This window comes from Lissotriton vulgaris, chromosome 2_1 (genome assembly GCF_964263255.1).
Source record: "Lissotriton vulgaris chromosome 2_1, aLisVul1.2, whole genome shotgun sequence".
NCBI lineage: Eukaryota > Metazoa > Chordata > Amphibia > Caudata > Salamandridae > Lissotriton > Lissotriton vulgaris.
The window spans coordinates 1387804373-1387811776 of NC_141687.1; the positions used below are offsets into that span (position 1 = coordinate 1387804373).

A 7404-nucleotide genomic window follows, 5' to 3' on the forward strand; every position below is an offset into this window, starting at 1 on the left:
AAACAGCAAACAATCAGCCCCACAGCTACGCTCTAATTAGAAAAGAAATGCAGGAAGTCTACAAACAATCACCTGAAAGCACAAGTTTGCGCTTTTAAACTTGCTGCATTTCTTTCCTAAAGAGAGAGCAGCTGTGGGGCTGATTGTTTGCCTTTTGAAAGTATTTGTTAAATGTAGCCCTTGATGGGCGCTGTGATTAACATAAATACTTTCAAAAGGCCTGCAATCAGCCCAGCAGTTGCGTTGCATTAATGAAAAAATGCAAGGTGAGAGTCCTTACATCATGGGAAAGCCAAAGATGGCAGCGGGGGCGGTCAGCCTAGTGGTGCTAAGCTCAGTGCAGAGGGGACTCCTCAGGGTCCCTGGGGGTGGGGTGGCCTGGTCTTCGCAACCCAGGGCTTCCATGTCCTTTTCCAGTCTGTCCAGAGGCCGAAAGGTGGCCCTGTCTACTCTGGGCATGCTTGCTGCTGGAGGGGCCGTCTTAGCCCTGGCTCTACACAGATCTGTAAAAGCCAGTGATTTAGAGCTGCATCCTCCAAAGTATCCTTGGAGCCACAATGGTCCTTTTTCTGCCTTGGATCACAGCAGTGTTCGTCATGGTTACCAGGTATACAAACAAGTGTGTGCTGCCTGCCACAGCATGGAATACCTGGCCTTCTGAAATCTGGTGGGAGTCAGTCACACAGAAGTGGAAGCAAAGGCTTTAGCAGAGGAGTGTGAAGTAATAGACGGCCCTGATGAAAATGGAGATATGTTTACCCGTAATTCCAAAACAAAAGGGGAAGTGTAGAGGCAATGATAGAATCACCCTCCTAAAAAATCTTGTATAAACAAAGGGATTCTATGAATGTGTGATGGTTTTTATTTTGATTTTGATGTATTTCAGTGGAAAAGCACTCTCTTATACAGTGGAAAGATGAGAGCATTTATGTGCTTTTTAAAATGCCCCTCACACACTAAAAAAATCCAATAGTGTCATGCTTCATCATGGGGGTCTTCCCGTCCCTCTACGGGGCGGGGCGTGCTACGACCTACGGACTATGCAGGAGCACTAGGTATTTGTGACAAAGGCTATGTGATGGTGCAGAAGTGTCAGTGAAGTGTAGGGATCTAACTAGTGAAAGTGATAAAAATGAAAAAATTAAAAATTCCCTGGCTAGTAGAAAAAATAATTTATTCACTTCTCTGGCTGGGAATATTAAGAAGGGGGTTTTGTGGTAGAGCAGTTAGCTTGCTACCTGGTCAACATGTTTCGTAGGCAGTCCCCTACTGCCTACTCATCAGGACCTTCTAATGGTCCCTACTGGAAAATGCTCGGTTATAAATTGTTAAGCCTATTGTCCTACAAACTGGCAGCAAAAATAGGCTGCTAGTTTGGACTATAGGGCATGAGCTGGCCCCATTGAAAACATAGTAGTTTCTCAATTTTTAGTCAAAAATATTGACCTATTGCGGTCTCTGTAAAAGAAAATGGAAAAAGAGACAAAGTACATTGAATACACTCGTATTGGATAATTATGCACATGATTTAGTATCCAAAATACCACTATTTGTTGGCAAAATTACACATAGGAAGCACGCACTACAGGCTTCATATGTGAGGGGTGGAATAATGTCACTCCCCTGATTCTTCAGGTCGTTAGCCTCATTATTATGAGGGCTATGTCATCTCCAAATACACACACACACGTCACTCAATGCAGACAGGTAGCATCTTTCAAAAGGAAAGGGTCCTAGGAGACCGAATACACTCTTGCACATCTTAGCTTTGTGCGCAAATTCACCCGGCCAAAGTAAAGATGTTAATACATACTCGTTGAACACAAGTTTCATGCCCCATGAGTCGGCAGACGAAGGGTTTTCCTTTCGGTGGACTGTAAAAGAAAACTGCACCCTTTCGTGAATCACCGATTCCTACGTAAATAGTTTGTTGCCTCCAAAACCAAAACTGTTAGAGACTCGTGGTGAGAGTCTATTACTTACATTTACCGCCCGAGTTTAATGCCTTGTTCCTACCCTTGTGCCGCTCCGTGGATTACTGCTGTCTCGCTCTTCGCGGTTTTTTAAAACAAACAGGTTGCGTTGTCATTCCAGTGTGTCTCGTGTCAACGAGACGCTGAACCGCTAACCCAAGATGGCCGCCTTCTATGGGACAACGGGCGAAAGGGAAGTTGGTTCCCGGTAGTCTTTCTTCTGCATTGAAAAACCTGTAAAATAAATGTTACTCAGAGGGCCAAATGAGAAAATAATGTTGAATACCCGTTTTGTGAAAAACGGGACTTGGTAGATGAACTCGTTGTGTTGCAAAGTCTATGGATGCACATAGTTCATTTTCCGTTTTTCAAAGGGGGAGAAAAAACATTTGTATGTTCATGCCGGCAGGTGACCTTGCACCCATGTATATTGAGGGATGTGGAATAATTGAGAGAAAATAAAACAAAGCAAAATCTAGCGTCAAAAAAATATAAGATAATACTACACCATAGTTTAGATGGGGCATTGGTGGTGACGCTGGTGTCCTACACGTAACGGTCTTCTTCTGAAGAGACCTAGAGATATCGCTTTCACATTAGTATTGTTATCTGTGAAGTGGATATTGTGGGATCAGTTCCATGTTGGACATTTTCGGGTGGCAAAGCAAACATAGTTCAATTATGGCGCTTGATGTTACACATATGTTTGGTACAGGGAGGACATTGGGACAGGTATTATGGAGTCACTAGAGACTTTTTACATCCGACTTTCTTGAGGGTGATTGCGACCTTGATCATAGTTGGCCCCAGGGTATTTCATCGTTCAGACCATTCTTGTTGGATTTGATTTGAAAAACCCACTGTTGTTCTTTTTCGAGAAGGTCCTGTCCATCAGAAACAATGGACACAAAATGGCCGAGAGTTTCAAGGATTGTATGCTAGCAATTGGAGACTGGATGTCCTCCAATTGCTTAAAGCTCAATTCGGACAAAACCAAGGTGGTCATTTTCGGACAACTCAATCCAAGCTGGTCACCCGATTGGTGGCCTGCATCATTTGGAACTGTGCCCAAGCCAACGCCCAAGGTAAGAAACCTGGGAGTAATCTTTGACGACCAACTCAACTTTGTTGCTCACGCTAACCAGGTAGCCTCCTCTGCGTTTCATAAATTACGTCTAATTAGGAAAATAACCCCTTTCCTACCTGAAACTGCCGTAAAAACTCTGGTAAGTTCCCTAGTGCTGTCCACTCTGGATTACTGTAACGGCCTCTTTTTAAACTCCCAGATTAGGGTACTCGATAAAATGCAAACAATACAGAACGCGGCTGCAAGACTGATTGCCAGAATTCCTAAATACATGTCTGCACCAGAATGTCTTTGACATTGTCTTTGACACTTTGCGCTTTTTTGTGGAAGAAAATAGGTTTAGGTATCTCTAAACCACCACTATTCAGAATTTTCCAATTTTTTGTGATGATTTTGGTTACCTGATCTGAGCGTGTATTATAAGTGGTGACACAGATGGGTCTACGTTCTTCCTCCTTCGATGTCTTATCTTCAAGGAGGCTTTCTCTGCAGCTGTTTCTCGCCCTCTTATAAGCTTGATCAATGATTTTGCTAGGGTACCTCCGAGTTTCCAATTTCCTTTGCAGGTCTTTTGACTGTTGTTTAAAATTACCAATTTCTGTACATGTCTGCTACAGATACCATCAGGAAATTACACTGGCTCCCTATTAGAACCAGGGTCAAGTTTAAAGCGCTCTGTATTGTGTACAAAGCTCTCCATGGACAAGGACCTCAGTTCCTTAAAGACCAATTAACCCCCTACTGTCCTTCGAGGACTCTGCGATCCTCCGCTCTGAACGACCTAGTGGTGCCTCGCACTAAAACGGTCTCCTGGGGAGACCGTCGATTCCTGGTTTCTGCCCCAAAACTATGGAATACGCTCCACTCTTTGGTCCTTCCTTAAACTTTTAAAAACCTGGCTTTTTAACAATTAATCTGTCCCCCTGCTTTACACACTCAGTGGAGATCCTGTTGCAATGCTATAGCGCCGAGACGCCCCTGGGCATTTGTTTGCGCTTTACCAAATTTCATAGATAAGGTAGTTCTCATTATCCACCTGTTTTATGACAGTCCAAGAGACCAAACACAGAAAGAATCAACCCATCAAGAAATCCCAATTTTGTACAAGGACACTATCCATGTGGAGGATGCAAGGTGTGTTGCTTAACCAAAAAGAGTAAGACACTACTTTTAACAATGGAACGAAATGGGAACAGAGAGGCTTCAGTAACTGCAATAGTCTCAATGTTGTGTACTTAATCAAACTTGAGTATGTCGGCATGACTAGCAGGGCTGTGAAGATCAGAATAGGCAAACACAAGAGTACCATAAAATGCAAGAAAACCAGCACAAAACTGACCAACCACTTTATAGAGAGGGGTCACAAACCTGAGGACATCTCTTGGACTGTCATAGAACAGGTGGATAATGAGAACTACCTTCTCGAAAAAGAACAACGGTGGGTTTTTCGAATCAAATCCAACAAGAATGGTCTGAACGATGAAATACCCTGGGGCCAACTATGATCAAGGTCGCAATCACCCTCCAGAAAGTCGGATGTAAAAAGTCCCTAGTGACTCCATAATGCCTGTCCCAATGTCCTCCCTGTACCAAACATATGTGTAACATCAAGCGCCATAATTGAACTATGTTTGCTTTGCCACCCGAAAATGTCGAACATGGAAGTGATCCCACACTATCCACTTCACAGATAACAATACTAATGTGAAAGCGATATCTCTAGGTCTCTTCAGAAGAAGACCGTTACGTGTAGGACACCAGCGTCACCACCAATGCCCCATCTAAACTATGGTGTAGTATTATCTTATATTTTTTTGACGCTAGATTTTGCTTTGTTTTATTTTCTCTCAATTATTCCACATCCCTCAATATACATGGGTGCAAGGTCACCTGCCGGCATGAACATACAAATGTTTTTTCTCCACCGTTGAAAAACGGAAAATGAACTATGTGCATCCATAGACTTTGCAACACAACGCGTTCATCTACCAAGTCCCGTTTTTCACAAAACGGGTATTCAACATTATTTTCTCATTTGGCCCTCGGAGTAACATTTATTTTACAGGTTTTTCAATGCAGAAGAAAGACTACCAGGAACCAACTTCCCTTTCACCCGTTGTCCCATAGAAGGCGGCCATCTTGGGTTAGCGGTTCAGCGTCTCGTTGACACGAGACACACTGGATGACAACGCACCCTGTTTGTTTTAAAAAACAGCGAAGAGCAAGACGGCAGTAATCCATGGAGCGGCACAAGGGTAGGAACGAGGCATTGAACTTGGGCGGTAAATGTAAGTAATAGACTCTGACCACAAGTCTCTAACAATTTTGGTTTTGGAGGCAACAAACTATTTACGTAGGGATCGGTGATTCACGAAAGGGTGCGGTTTTCTTTTACAGTCCACCGAAAGGAAAACCCTTCGTCTGCCGACTCATGGGGCATGAAACTTGTGTTCAACGAGTATGTATTAACATCTTTACTTTGGCCGGGTAAATTTGCGCACAAAGCTAAGATGTGCATTGTTTTTTAAACCGAGAGTGTATTCGGTCTCCTAGGACCCTTTCCTTTTTAAAGATGCTACCTGTCTACATTGAGTGACGTGTGTGTGTGTATTTGGAGATGACATAGCCCTCATAATAATGAGGCTAACGACCTGAAGAATCAGGGGAGTGACATTATTCCACCCCCTCACATATGAAGCCTGTAGTGCGTGCTTCCTATGTGTAATTTTGCCAACAAATAGTGGTATTTTGGATACTAAATCATGTGCATAAGTATCCAATACGAGTGTATTCACTGTGCTTTGTCTCTTTTTCCATTTTCTTTTACAGAGACCGCAATAGGTCAATATTTTTGACTAAAAATTGAGAAACTACTATGTTTTCAATGGGGCCAGCTCATGCCCTATAGTCCAAACTAGCAGCCTATTTTTGCTGCCAGTTTGTAGGACAATAGGCTTACCAATTTATAACCGAGCAATTTCCATTAGGGACCATTAGAAGGTCCTGATGAGTAGGCAGTAGGGGACTGCCTACGAAACATGTCGACCATGTAGTAAGCTAACTGCTCTACCACAAAACCCCCTTCTTAATATTCCCAGCCAGAAAAGTGAATAAATTATTTTTTCTACTAGCTAGGGAATTTTTAATTTTTTCATTTTTATCTCTTTCACTAGTTAGGTCCCTACACTTCACTGACACTTCTGCACCATCACATAGCCTTTGTCACAAATACCTAGTGCTCCCGCGTAGTCCGTAGGTCGTAGCATGCCCCGCCCCGTAGAGGGACGGGAAGACCCCCATGATGAAGCATGACACTATTGGATTTTTTTAGTGTGTGAGGGGTATTTTAAAAAGCACATAAATGCTCTCATCTTTCCACTGTATAAGAGAGAGTTTTTCCACTGAAATACATCAAAATCAAAATAAAAACCATCACACGTTGATAGAATCTCTTTGTTTATATACGATATGTTTACCCGGCCAGGCAAGCTGTCTGATTACTTCCCCAAGCCATATCCTAATGCGAAGGCTTTCCGGGCAGCGAACAATGGGGCATTGCCCCCTGATCTGAGCTACATTGTCAGTGCTAGGCACAGTGGTGAGGATCACGTCTTCTCCCTTTTGACTGGCTACTGTGATGCTCCCACAGGGGTCACCAAAAAAGATGGCTATTATTTAAAACTCTACTTTCCTGGCCAGGCTATTGGCATTGCACCGCCTATTTACAATGAGATCCTGGAGTTTGATGATGGCACTACAGCTACCATATCTCAGGTCGCTAAGGATGCATACACATTCCTTAGGTGGACAGCTGAGCCAGAACATGAACAGCGCAAGCACATGGGACTGAAGGTTTCGATGAGTAGTGCCATCCTTATTCCGTGGTGTACTATTTGAAGAGACACAAATGGTCCGTATTGAAGAGCAGGAAGATTGAATATAGGCCGCCTAAGTAAAACGTCCAAAGCACACCACCTCATTACTCAAATGCTCCATTATTTGGCACCCTATGCAGTTGGTTACACCGCCGTGGTGCAGATGACTATATAAAGCCTTTCACCTCTATCTAAATCCCCAAGCAGGAGCCCACAGAGTCACAGGAACTTATATCTGTTAATAAAATTATTGTTAATGGCTCTGCTGTTTTTCTTCTTTTACTTGTCATCCTCACTGATGTTGTCTACAAAACCCAAGCATCACCTGGCTTTGAACAGAAGGGACTTGGGAGAAGGAGAGAACGTGTGGTCAAAGACAAATTGATTGTGTTCTTCTTTTGATTCTTATAAGAGGGAGGCAAATCGATTCAAACAGTGTCTTTAAAAAAAAATGTTTTAATTAAAGAAA

The 7404-nt window shown here is 43.1% G+C and overlaps 1 pseudogene; it reads left to right on the forward strand.

The window, feature by feature from the left end:
• The first annotated feature begins 298 nt into the window (after positions 1–298).
• LOC147732619 (cytochrome c1, heme protein, mitochondrial-like) lies at positions 299–7153 on the forward strand (annotated as a pseudogene).
• Positions 7154–7404: the final 251 nt, after the last annotated feature.